Below are 14,395 nucleotides of genomic sequence, written 5' to 3'. Positions count from 1 at the left end.
AGGAATATTCAAGTGCCATAGGGGATTCAATCTTGGATTCGAGGTAGGTGATGCTTGTAATTTCATGATTGTGTGATATAAGTTTGTTCTTGCTTTATTATAATATGTGTATGTATGCGAATGTTGCACTATTGATCACACTACTTGTGGATGAGGATAGATGAATGATGAATGTCATGAATCATGACTTGATTGTATGATTTTGAGCATATACTTGTGATTATGATTGTGGTTTGTTGAATGGATCAGGTATTGCGTTCTGACACACTAACTTGGATCGGTTGCCACGTTTCGGCATAAACATAGGATCGGTTGCCACGTTTCAACTTAAACATTAGATCGGGTACCACATTTTGGTATGCTAACAGTTTGGGTGTGGTTTCCATGAGAGGATCATTGATTTGACATAACTGTATATCTTGATAAATGTGAAATTATGTGTTGTTCGTAAATGATATTGATATTGTATATATTTGGTGTGTGCATGTTATTATATTGTTGTAATGACTTATGTATGTTGCACTTAGTGGGATAGCTGCGTGTTCCTACCAGTATACAGTGGTTGTGTACTGATACTTTACTTACTTGTTCTTTGTTGAGTACATGGCATCTTTAGGCGGCTATTGATAGACCTCAACTAGGTGACTATTGAGCGTGACCGCCTTCAAGGGTGAGCCAGTTCTTTTTGGCTGCCATGGATCTTTCTTGGTTAAGTCCATTCTTTTTGGACTGCGACTTTTGTTTAATGTGTTGTTTAGTTTCGGGGTTGTACCCTTTGTTCTTAGACTTATCGTTAGTAGAGTTTTGGTACAATGACTTTCATTTTATAGGGGTTGTTCTTCCACATTAGTTTGGTTAGTTGTTGGTTAAAACCTTGAGTTTATGGGGACTCCATTTTTATAGTCATTTAAATCTGCTTCCATATCTTTAAATGCCTTTTTTTTCATAAAATTTGTTTTTTTGGGTTGTAGTAATGGTTCTCCCATCGGAGGGTTTGTGTGGGTGCCAATCACGACGGTCTGGGTCGTGACACACCTATAGGTTGGTTTGAAGTTGGTAAGGTTGCCTTTATTGTGCCCAAGTTGGTACATTAGGCTATGGGGTAAGTTTAACTTATTAGAGAAAGTTTGAAATCTGGTCTATGTCGAAAAAAGTCCTTTGCCAATGTTAGAAGGAGATACTTTGAGTTTGTTGATTGAATCTACTTGAAAATCTCACCCATGAAGGGTGTGATGAGGTTTGGAAAGAAAGGGAAGCTTAGTCCCTGTTATGTGGGCCCACATCAGATTTTGAGGCGTATTAGAAAAGTTTGTTATGAACTTGAATTTCCTAATGATTTAGCATCTGCACATCCATTTTTCAATGTCTCATTGTTGAAGAAAAGTGTTGGATATCCGACATCCATTGTTCCCTTGGAAGGTTTGGTAGTTAAAGAAAATCTTTCTTATGAAGAGGTTCCAGTTGATATTTTGGACTGATAAGTTAAGAAATTGAGAAATAAGGAAGTTTCATCTATGAAAGTTTTATGGGGGAATAAAGGAGTTGAGGGTGCTACTTGGGAGGCCGAGGCCAATATGATATCCCGTTATCCCCACCTTTTTCCGTCCGATCCTACTCTAGCTTGAGGTATTTAGTTCCTCATGGTTCATTCTTATGTCTTAGTCATTCTCATTTTTCATCAAGTGGCCATGCTCATGAAAGTTTGTTTTTTGAGAAAATGAGTTAAATTGATTGATTCTCCATGGTTATGTGCATTTGAGTACGAGTTGAATATACGCCATATGAAATAATGTTTTGGATATGCTTTGGCTTGAAGCCGATTTTCCTCCTCGAATATGTGCATTTATGTGATTGCATTAATGTTGGGATGTTAGATCTTCTTGCTACCCTCCTTATGATGTCTTGAGTTCTATTCAATGACGAATGTTCCCAAGGAGGAGATATGGTAACACGTTAGGTTTGGAAAGAACGAAAAATGCAGTTTTGGGCTGGTGTCTATGTGTATGGGTCCCATCTACGGACCATAGAATCTTCTACGGGCAGTAGATTGCAGCTGTAGGAAGTTGGAAAATACTATTGTTCAAAACAAGTCCTCGTAACCTTTTTACGGTTCACTAGGATGGCCCGTCATTCCATGTACAAGTCGTAGATAGGTCTCCTAGGTGACCCAAGACTTAGTGAAATATGAAAGCTTAAAATATGTTTCTATGGTTGGCATGTACGGTCCGTAGGAAAAACTAACGAGGCCTACATAGGATCCGTCAAAAAGTTGGCCAAATTAACAGTTTGTGATCATCATCTGCGGTCGAGAAAGGACCTACGGACCGTAGGTCCAAACCGTAGATAGGGGTAGACAATTATTTTAAGGGCTTTTAAGTCTTTTCCCTAAATGATTAATGCCTAAACTATATTGTTTTTCCTTCTATCCTAGGCCCTATATAATGTTTTAAACCCTAAAGTAACCACTTTCAACTCATTCTCTGAAATTCTCTAAAACTAACCAAAGTCATCCTTCGAAATTTTCTTAACTGTAAGGAGGAAGAAGAGGTAGGGTTCAACTACAAGTCACCAATCCTCTAGTGTTTGTTGGCTTTTAAAATCAAGGTATGATAGTATTCACCTATGGTGTCCTTTCCTCCATAGGGTTCCTGAATTCTCCAATTCTACAAGTTAGATTCTCTAATGGAAGTTACGATTTCAAACTTCATAGGTTCTTTTCAATTATGATCAAACTTATTGTTTTCTTTCTTTTTATGCATGAATCGATGTAATTATATGTTTTCAAGTTAACTTCATATTATCTATGCATGATCCATGATTTCTAGAATGATCGTATGATGAAGCTTATGAACTATGAAAGATGAATTTATGAAGATATGCATGTCTCTTTATGAAATTATATAAATGATTTTAGGTTGCTTTAAGAGTAAAGTATCAAGGTTATAGTTGTTGTTGTGAAAAGATTTCTCACATACTACACAAAACATAATTGTGAAAGGGTTTTCTCATCACAAAAAAGATTCATAAGGTTGAAAGGTTTTCTCACCTAAGTTGAATCAAGATTAAAAAGCTATTTTAAATGCACTCTAACTTTGATTGGCTGCTTAATTGTTCCTTTCCATGGATAGTAAAATGAATATGATTGATGACTATTCCGTGGGATTTATGCTTAGAATCGAGTGGACTAGCGGTGATTACCGATGTCCTATAACTATGTGCAACCATAGTTTTGTCTTAGATAGACACTAGCTAGTGGATTCACTTTTGCTCAAGTTTATGGTTCTTACCGTGGAAAGTCGGGATATCTCTTTTTGGTGTGGGATAGACATCGGATTCCATTCCATGTTATAGGTCACGTGGTTTATGTCGGTTAAAGGTAAACTTCCTACATTAATGAACTAATGTTACTTTCTACAGTATCTCACAAGTATTTTTATAAGATGTTTAGCTTGCATTGACCATCATTATGACTTATGTTTTCTAACATGTTATTTTATGATTTAGCTTTATCATTGCATGTCATATAATGTCCTTTTAGCATTATTTCATAATTCTTATGCATTGCTATCAAACTTGGTACATTACATGTACTCATGCATACTTGTGCCTACATTGTTTCACTAATGTAGTGTCTGACTCTCCTATCCCCCATACTTGTGGTTAGTCGACCCTTTTGATCTTTTGAAGATTGGTGAGTCCTCATGATCCGAGGGCCAATATTCTTTTATTGCATTAAATTGGTTACGTCCCAATCACTTTTCTTACGATGTAATAGTTGGCTTTGAGACTATTGTCTAGACTTCCGCTTTTATCAAACTCTTTTATATTAAATTATGTATTTTGAACTCTTTACTTCTATTATCTTGTATGATGTATGCTAAGTAGCTTGTATAGGGCCTTTCAAGATTCAATACATCATATTACGCCTACGGTCTACTTTGGGTTGTGATATCATATTCATTAAACTGAATTTTCATGTCATATTATATATAATGTTCGCTATAATAATATTTTTTCTATGACAATTAAAAATATACAAACAAATGATGTTTTAATAATGTGTATTTATACTAGCATTTTGTGCCTTTGAAATCTTACTTGTTGAGCAAGCAATGAGAATACAAATTGTCTAATTACACAAGATAATTCTATTACACTTAGGGGTCGTTTGGTTTGAAAACAAATTATCCTGGGATAAGTTATGTTGAAATTTGTTATGTTGGAATTAGTTATTCTAGTACTATTATTTTTTATTGGCCATTTCGTTTGTTGTACTAAGAATAATATCCATTGCATATTTCCTAAAAATAAATTGTTTGTTTATAAAAAATTACACCCAACCTTATTTTTCTTTTTATATCTATTTTTTTAAATAGAACTTTAGTTATTCCACCTTATGCACTTTGATTAATTTTTATGCATGAATTCATGAATATTTTGTGTGTTCAACTATATGCCAATTTTTTATCCATTACAAACTCTTGTTTGTATTTGTTGGTTACAATGATTTTGAATAATCACATAAAATTATTGAAATGTGTTTTTGAGGAACAAAAGATATATTAAAAAAGTATGCTTTTTCGATGTAATACTTTGTTAGTGACTTGGCAATTGTGCTTAAAAAGGGAAATAAAATATTAGTCACATAAATAAAAACAATTTAATGCAACACAAAATAAAACAAAAGCAAAAAAACTCACATGGCAGTGAAAATTAGATACAAAGTAATAGGCATTACAGCCGCTTTACATTCAAACTAAAGAATTGCACATAACAAAAGAATGATAAAAAATAGAGGAAGCTGTCAAGTACATATGATTTAAATCTAATGAAAATTCTTTAAAAAAGCCTTTTGATTCAATATAATATAGAAAAACAACTAAAACAATTTTAAAAGAGATTATAAAAGTAATCATGAAATTATCATGGATAAAGCATACTGAAATACATTTGAAAAATTAAACGATTTGAAGGATAATTTTGTTATTTAATGAGTTTATCCCATGATAAATTATGATGGGATTATTATAACACCTATGGGGAGGGATAACTTATCCGAATTCTTATTATTATTTACGCGATAAGTTATCTCGGATTGGCAAACCAAACAAGAAATTAAATTATCGTGTTATCCTTCACACCAAATGACCCCTTAAAAGTTTGGAATCGATAAAATAAAGGGCATCTTTCCAGAAATGACCGGTCTAATTCACTTTTTTTTTGTTGGACAATACATGTAAATTACATACTTATTATGCAAAACTAATACATGAACTACACATATCACTATACTTTCACTACTTATTATTAGTTTGAGTATTTGACTTATTTAGGTTTATTCTTCTTAAATGAACATCAATTTACGAAGTAAAGGATCTATTATTTTTAATTTGTAAGTACATTAATATATTTTTTCTTTTCGAGTTAAATAGTAAATTTATTTTTATTTGAGCAAGTGAAAAATTTGACATAGTTACTATAAAATAACCAAAAGATTCTTGTAAGTAATTGGTTAAATATATTAACAATAGTTAATTGTAAATTGATAAAGTCCATCTAGTATATTAAAAAACTTACCTATTTTAACTTAACTTTCAGATTTTTTTATGTTGTAATAAAATCAGATTTTTAATATCAAATTCAATAACAATTTTCTATAATAACTTTCAATGTGAAGAAATATTTCTTTATATTGCGATATTTGGCTAGTAATTCAATGACCACTCTGAAATTTTTGTATATAAATATGCATGATATTTCCTCTTTTTTAGTACACATATTTTTTAAGTAATAATTAACAAATATATTTTATTATACTCCATCATGGAGCATAAGAAGAAATAGGACGCCAAAAAATTCTATTGGTGAAAATAGAGAATAAATCTCTACTCGATACTCCACATTCTCTAAACAACGTTCTAGCTTATACAAAAAAGCTTGTGAACTTGTTAGAGAATGTGATGTCGATCTTGGAATTGTTATGTCTTTGCCGACAAGTATGCCTTATTCCATTGTTAGTCTAACCTTTAATACGTTCATAAATCGTTTTATAATTCCTATAACAAAACTAAGTATAGGTGACTGACTTGTTGCTGCACAACAACACAAGTAAGTAAGTAAATTTAATGATATGCTTAATGAATTTGATGAAAGAGAAAAATGATGAAAGAGAAAATATTGCATATGGAAAATTAGACCAAATGAATGAGGCTATAGATATAGGTTTGTGGGAAACCATAAACAGATTCAGGTTAGATGATACAATGAAGTTTAAAGCTTGGTTAACTTCCGGTGAGCTTATGTTGAACAAACATTTGGAGCGGTTAGAAAATAGAGCATCATCCTCCTCACATATTCAATTAGATGATGCAAATAACTCACCTAATGCTTTTTAGACGAATTATTTTTAGATAATATTATTTATCAAAGTCATTTGCTTTAATTTTTTGTTATTTATTATTTTGTTTCAATGATAATATGTAATTTATGTACTTTGCAATGATATCTATTGAAGACATTTATTGTTATGATTATTTGTTGTCTCCAACATGTTAGAATTAATATCATAATATGGGTTTAAATTATACGCAACCCAATATACGAACCTCTCAACCTATCTAAAACTATGTTTGAAGCACGTCAAATAAATTTTTTATTCGAAAAAAAATAGAGAAAGAGAAATATGTGACTAAAACTTACTCATATGAAACAGGATTTAACTCTTTATGACAAAAGAGTTTGATAATATCAATATTTACAGGAGAATTTAAAGTCTTCAATTCTTATTTCAAAGTGTTCAATTAGTTCAAACAAGTTAAATTCATCTAATTTGGACAACTTAAAAACTGAATGTTGTGCAAAACTCAACCGAGCACTTTTACGAAGAATGTTGACCAAAGTAAGAATGTTGACCGAAGTCAAACTTTGGCCAAAACTTCAAAGTTACCATACCTAACGACACAAACTCACACCGAAAGTCTCTGGGCCACAAACCAACCATGCCACTAGCCCAAATTGTCCCTTCCAGAGTTGATGGTACCGATGAAAATCATATCTGACACCTGAAACTCTGACTGTTGATTAAAGTCATCCCTTTCACTTAGGACCTTCTAAAAAGAGGAAAACTTACTCCAAAATAAAATGAACGACTCGATGATCGAACTATTAGTCCCAACAGATTATAAACAACTTGGGGTCGCTATAGGGTAGCTCTAAACACTGAAAGATTTGTAAATGGAGGAAACAACATAGAGGGTCATTAAATATTCATTATAAAATCACACCTCAGAATAAACTTTAAAATTTCATGATTCTATTACATAGGGATTCAATAAATGTTATTATCCGAAAAAGAATCATTCATAAAGTAATAAGTGAGTGATGTACATCCTCATGTGGGACTGTGATAAGGATGCATTTTTTTTATTAGATCCATACAATTTCATGTTAAAATTATATGTATTTAACCAAATCATGTTTCTACCGCATAAGGCTTCAATAAATGTTATTATTTGGAGATGCATAATTCATAAAATACTAGGTGAATTATCTTCATTCTCAGATGAAAACTGTGATGAGAAAGAATCTTCATTTTCATTAGATCCAAACGATTGTTCATGGTATAATTAGTCGTATATAACTATTGCAACCCAAAAATAGAAGTCATCACACTCATCTTATCCCACCAAGATAAGTCATCCTAAACGCAACTAAAACGATAATTGTGGAAGTAAAACAAGGAAAATTGACTAACACAGTCTAATAATACGGAAATGATAATCAACTCCTATAAAACCCCAAAACATGATTGTCACGTGTACAAGCGTCTAAAATATTACAATTTATTTGCAAGAAAAATACAAGTCTCTATTGATATTGTTTATAGAGTAGAATAAGATCATAAATAAAGAGCAAGATGGCCCGCTGAGATAAAATATACTACTTCATGAATCTCCATAGGAAGCCTCAGACAAGAAGAGAAGAGATAGTAATGTAATATCCCGGAAACTAGTAAGTTGAACTAGAGAGTTCTAGAGCCTTTCGTACGTGCTTTAGAGTGTGGTATGAGGATTAAAAATCACAAAAAATGATTCCCATACTTAGAATGAGGGTTTTAGAGTTACGACATCAAGTACGACCCCCTAAGGACCACCCAAGGGTCCTTGAGGAGGACCTCAAAACAAACCCAAAAAGCAATCAAATCACAGCCTACGGAGCTACCTACTAGCCGTAGATGGACCCACACCTCGTGGGTTGGGTTCGTGGGTCAAGGCATGCAGTTGCCTGAAAATTTAGGCTGCAGTCCTGCACCTACAGCGGTGCAGCATGGGTAGTAGACCCATTCATGGTCCGTGGATGCGTGAGTTGTGAATCAAAGCAGTTTTTAAGGTTTAGTTTATAGGTTAGGGGTTTAGGGGTTAATTAGTAATTAGTTAGGGGTTAAGGGAGGTCGATTAGTTAGTTATTAAACCACTTATATAAGCCTAATAGACCCCTAAAATAAATCAATTAAGTCATTCTTCCAAGAACCCAAATTAGAAGAAGGGGAAGATTTTCCTCCACTGTTTCAATCTAGGTTAGGGCTTTGAATTTAGGTATGTTAGCTTATTCATCTATGGGTTGTTCCACCCATAGAGCCTCCTAGGTTTTCCCCCAATTGTGAAGTCAAAACGCAACTCTAGCTAGGGTTTCTTCCTACATTATGGGTAGGGTTTAGGTATGATTCCAATCTAGTGGATAATACCTAATTATGATTGTATTAGCACTAAATTATTATATTATGATGAATTCATATGATATCTATGGTTAACACTAGTCTATTTGATGAATATGATATTTTGTGGGTTTCTGCCATTAGAGGTGGAATTGAAGGTTCATAGGTGATCTTCTTAAATCAATGTGAAGTGTAGTAATTGTTCAAGGTTAGGAACATATAATCATAAATTAAACTATACTTTATTGAATATGAAGGATCATTACTTGTAAAGATGAAATTGAACTTTTATGATTAATTGTGACTAGAAGCACCTAGTAATGAAGAATGTTATTAAAATACCTTGAAATCTAGGTATATTGATGAGATTATGAAATAAAAGCTTGATAGTAAGGCTTGTGATCATAATAGTTAGGGCTTTGAGAGTTAAGCTAATATAATGTGATCATAGATGCTAAAGCTTTGAAAGTAAAGTCTAAATGAGAATAGAAGCTTAACGGATAGAATTATGGTGGAAGATCTTTGCCGATCTAATCTACCTAATGAATGCTTGAATATGTGAAGTGATAGATTCAGTTGAGTCATGATGATACCAATGTCTAATGTAGAATTCGAGATATGGTACTATGCATGAATATAGCATGACATGAAAGGTTCTCTCACATAGAATGATTTTAGGTTGAAAGGTTTTCTCACCTAAAATGAATCTAAGTCTTAGGACTATGAAATGTGATGAGGCTTGTAGTGATTCCCCTAAATGACCTTTACATGATAGGGATGTATGGTGAGTTCCCTTACTCCTAATTAGTGAAACATGGGGAATGTGAGGTGATTACCCTTCATATATGTGTGACTCCCAAGGCGAGCGGTGAATACCCATTAGCCTTTAGGTTGATCATGAAGGCGATTACCTACGATCCTTATGTGATGATATGGAGGCGAATACCTACAATGCACATTAAAATTGATATGGAGGAGATTACCTATATAACCTTAAAATGGACATGGAGGCAAATACCTATGATTCATTAACTTGTATGACTTGTGGAGACTCCCCTTGTCCTTATAATTCACTAGTATGTGTGACTAGAGGTGATTACCCTTATCTGTATGATTCCATGATATATATGGCTTGAGGTGATTCCCCTTGTCCTTCATGATGAACTAAACATGTACGCCTTGAGGTGATTCCCCTTGTCCTTCATGATGAACTAAACATGTACGCCTTGATGTGATTCCCCTTACACTTGTGAACATGAGCATGACTAGTTTGGATTGTGGTTTTAGATACCTCAACCATTCATGCATTACAAAGAGGTGATTACCGTTATCTTTATGATGTTAAGAGATGATGAACATGAATGATGAACCTATAGTGTCTAGCTTAGCATGGGCAAGAATATGGGTCATGCATGGCACAAACTTGCCTTAAGGTGACTCATGAGATGTTTTCTCTTATATGATGTATGCGTAGACAGGATTGTGCTATAGTTTCCATTCTTGACATGCTATGATTGACTAAAAGTGATAGTTCCTTTGTCTACATGAATTAAGCTAATAATGAGACCAAAGGAGGGTAAATATGACTAGGATGACTTGGTCATTGCATTCAGTTCAGGTCTCTTCAGTTATACTTCAGTACATATCTATAGCTTGTTTGAGATTATATCATTGCTTAGTTATGCTTCTTCAGTACATATCTATATCCTGTTTGAGATTATATCATTGCTTAGTTATGCTTCTTCAGTACATATCTATATCTTGTTTGAGATTATATCATTGCTTAGTTATGCTTTTTTCAACGTAGTATATATATCTTGCATGCTCAGTACATTCCAAGTACTGACGCATACTCTGCGCTACATCCTTTCATGATGTAGGTTCAGGCACTCAGCATGTAGATCACACATAGTTTGATTTTCGGTCCGCATTCAACAGCTTCAGTGCTGAGTCCTCATATTTCGAGGACAGTAGATATGCTTTCATTTTAGTCTTTACTTTCAGTTTTCAGTTTGTTAAAGTTAGCTGGGGGGCATGTCCCAGCAACTCAACTCAGTTAGAGGCTTTTCAGACATAGTAGTAGATTCAGCTTGAGTTATTAAGTGGTCGTTTCAGTTATCAATAAACTGTTAGTATGTTTTATATATTAAGGCTAGTTGGGTTTTACCCCACTTTCATTTATCCATTGTTTTAGCTTCCACATAGTACATGTTTTATTCAGTAACTTTTACAGTATGCCTATGATATGCTGACACAGGGTTAGCTTGGGTAACCCGTGGTCCTAGGTCTCTTGTTACGTCAAAGGGGTAGCCTCGGAGCGTGACAATAAAATCCCAAAAGGCCCTACCCAAGCAACTTAGCATACATCATACAGGATAGTAGAAACAAAAGAGTTTAAAAGAGAGTTTTTCATAAAAAAAGGGTTTGACAAAAGCGAAAGTTAAACATAATTCTCAAATCCATCTATTACATTATAAGGAAAGTGATTGGCACGTAACCCATACATAACATACAAATTCTGAAATGGAAATGACATAAAGAAACAAAAGAGTCTTGGTCCTCGCAACATGAGGAATCACCAATCTTAAATGTTTATGAGGGATCACTAGCCACGAGTATGGGATATACGAACATCAGACCCTACATTCGTGAAACAATGTAGGCACAAGTATGCATTAGTAAATGGAATGTACCAAGTATGAGGCCATGTGCATAATCATAGGCATGAAAACATAAGTAAGTTAAAACGAGTAGGCATGATCATAACGGCACATTTCAAAACTTTAAAGAAGAGATGATATGAAAATTATGAAATCATGGTCAAGTATATTAACACAAATCACATAAGAAAAGTATTGAAAAATACATGGTCTTTCTATGGGATATTATCTTTAATCGACAATAAGACCATGAGCGATATATCATGGAATCCGGTAAATCCCACATAGCGAAAGAAGAGGAAACTACTTGCTAAGGTATAATCTGTACATATCATCATTTGCTAAAATAGATCCACTAGCTATGTCTATCCAAGGGCATGAGATTTTGGAGTAGAGGTTGTTACTAGACACTACCCTATTTGAGCCTCCACCTTAAAGCCCTCTCGGTGCTAAGTCCAAATCATAACAAAATGGATAAAAGTCAAATATTACATAGGAAAGGTTATGATCAATACCAATCCACATATTTCAAGATTAAAACATAGAATAGCTCCTTAAAATATAATTCATCATAGATGAGAAAATCTTTCACCAATGTGAATTCATTCGTGAGAACTTTATTTCACAAACATGGTTATCATAGTAAGTCAGAAATTCTTTCACAAATAACACCAATACATTTCTTTCAAAGCATCATCAATTCATTTACAATAACTTCATGAAAAACATGGATATGGTCATAATTCATAGTTCATAGGTTCACATAGAACCATGGTTGAAATACATAATTTAGGAAGGGATAAATTTAATTTCAAGTAAATATCATAGAATAACATAAAATAATGCATTAGAAGACTTAATTAATCATTGTTAATTATAATTGAATGAAATCCGCATTAATTGAACTGAAACCCTAATTTACTCAATTGAAAATTGAATTGGAAAATTGAAACACTTAGGGACCACATGGAGGAAAGGACTCCATGGGTGAATACACATGTACCTTGATCCTTTAATCCAAAGAAAATGGAGAATTTGAAGACTTGAATGGAACCCTAACACTTCTTCTTCTTCCTTAGATTCGAGAGAATTGGGAGGGTGAATTTGGTCAAGTTTAGGGAATTTAGGAGAATGAGTTTAAGTGAGTAAATTTGGGGCTTCAAACGTTTATATAGGGTTTAGGTTAGTAGGTAAAATGACATAGTTTTAGATTATATTATCTAGTAAAAGACCCAAAAGCCCTTTAAAAATAACTATCGAGCCTCACCTACGGTTTGGACATACAGTCCGTAGGTCTTTCTACACACCGTACTAGTCAACTGTAGTTAGGTTCAAACACTATTATTTTTTACCAACTTTTGACGAAAGCCATGTATGGCTCTTAGGTCTTCCTACGGTTCGTACATGCCAACCGTAGAAACCAAATTTATCCCCTAAAATTTCACTATTTCTGGGACTCACCTATGAGACCTACCTACGATTCAAACAATGGTTGACGGTTCATCCTAGTGAACCAAAAAATGGGTACTAGGACTTGAGTTTTGAAAATTCTTTTTCCCACTTTCTGTGGTTGTCATCTAGGGCCCGTACAAGCCACTACAGTCCGTGGATGGGACCCGTAAACTAGACTTTAGTCAAAAAATTATTTTCCTCTTTTTCCATGTTCCGAGGTGTTACAATATCTTCCAATTGGGATCATTTGTCCTCGAATGTGACTAAAGGCAACATAAGCAGAGTAGGGGAAGAGATCTAACAGCCCAATAAGAATTCAACTTCATCACCAATACATAATCAAGGAAAAATATTAACTCCAAGCTTAAACGTACTAAAAAGACCATTTCATAAGGTATCCATGAAAGTCATACTCAAATGCACATAATTATCAAGAAATCCATCAAAGCTATATCAAGATCTCAAAACAAAGTATTTCATAAGTATGCATTCATGGAGAAACATGAGAATGACTAAGACATGAGGATGGACCATGATGAACTAGATATCTCTAGCAAAACTAGGGTCGAAAGGAAAGAGATGGGGATAACGGTACATCATATAGGCCTCCACCTCCCAAGTAGAACCCTCTACTCTTTGATTCTTCCATAAGACTATTACGGATGCGACATCTTTATTTCTTAACTTCTTAACTTGCCAGTCCAAAATCTCAATCGGAACCTCTTCATAAGAAAGTCTTTGTTTTATACCAAGAATCTCAAATGGGACAATGTATGTTGGATCACCACCACATTTCTTCAACAAGTGGACATGAAAAACTAGATATACCAAAACCAAGTCAATAGGAAAATCGAGTTCATAAGTAACTTTACTAATACGCCTAAAACTCTTATATGGGCCCACATAAATGGGACTAAGATTCCCTTTCTTTCCATACCTCATCACACCCTTCTTGGATGAAATCTTCAAGTAGACCCAATCATATACATAAAACTCAAGGTATCTCCTTCTAACATCGGTATAAGACTTTTGCTGACTTTGAGCTATTTTCAACCTTTCTCGAATAAGACAAACATTCTTCATGGCCTCAAGTACCAACTCGGGACCTATCAAGGGATCCTCACTAACTTCAAACCAGCCTATAAGAGATCTACACCTCCTAAAATAAGGAGCCTCAAATTGAGCCATAACAATGCTTGAATAATAGCTATTATTGTAAGCAAACTAAATCAAAGGCAAATGATCATACGGATTTTCCTTGAAGTCAATCACACAAGCTTTCAACACATCTTCCAAATTTTTGATGGTACACTCCTCTTGCCTATCGGCTTGATAGTGAAAGGTCGTACTATACTTAACATAAGTACGAAGGCCCTTTTAGAAGGACTTTCAAAATTGAGAAGTAAATTGGGTACCACGATCAAAGATATTGGATAAGGGAACTCCATGCAACCTAACCATTCCCTTCAAGTAAAACTTGGCATAGTCCTCTATCAAATAAGACACCTTGATGGGAATAAAATAAGCTAATTTAAGCATTCGATCCACAATAACCCAAATCGAGTCATGT

The 14,395-nt window shown here is 34.0% G+C and overlaps 1 pseudogene; it reads left to right on the top strand.

Moving 5' to 3' along the window:
- The first annotated feature begins 5,823 nt into the window (after window positions 1-5,823).
- LOC125807196 (agamous-like MADS-box protein AGL29) lies at window positions 5,824-6,395 on the top strand (annotated as a pseudogene).
- The last annotated feature ends 8,000 nt before the right edge of the window (window positions 6,396-14,395 follow it).

This window comes from Solanum verrucosum, unplaced genomic scaffold (assembly GCF_900185275.1).
Source record: "Solanum verrucosum unplaced genomic scaffold, falcon-dt-bn FXZP01000250.1, whole genome shotgun sequence".
NCBI lineage: Eukaryota > Viridiplantae > Streptophyta > Magnoliopsida > Solanales > Solanaceae > Solanum > Solanum verrucosum.
This window is presented reverse-complemented; position numbering and strand designations above follow the sequence as displayed.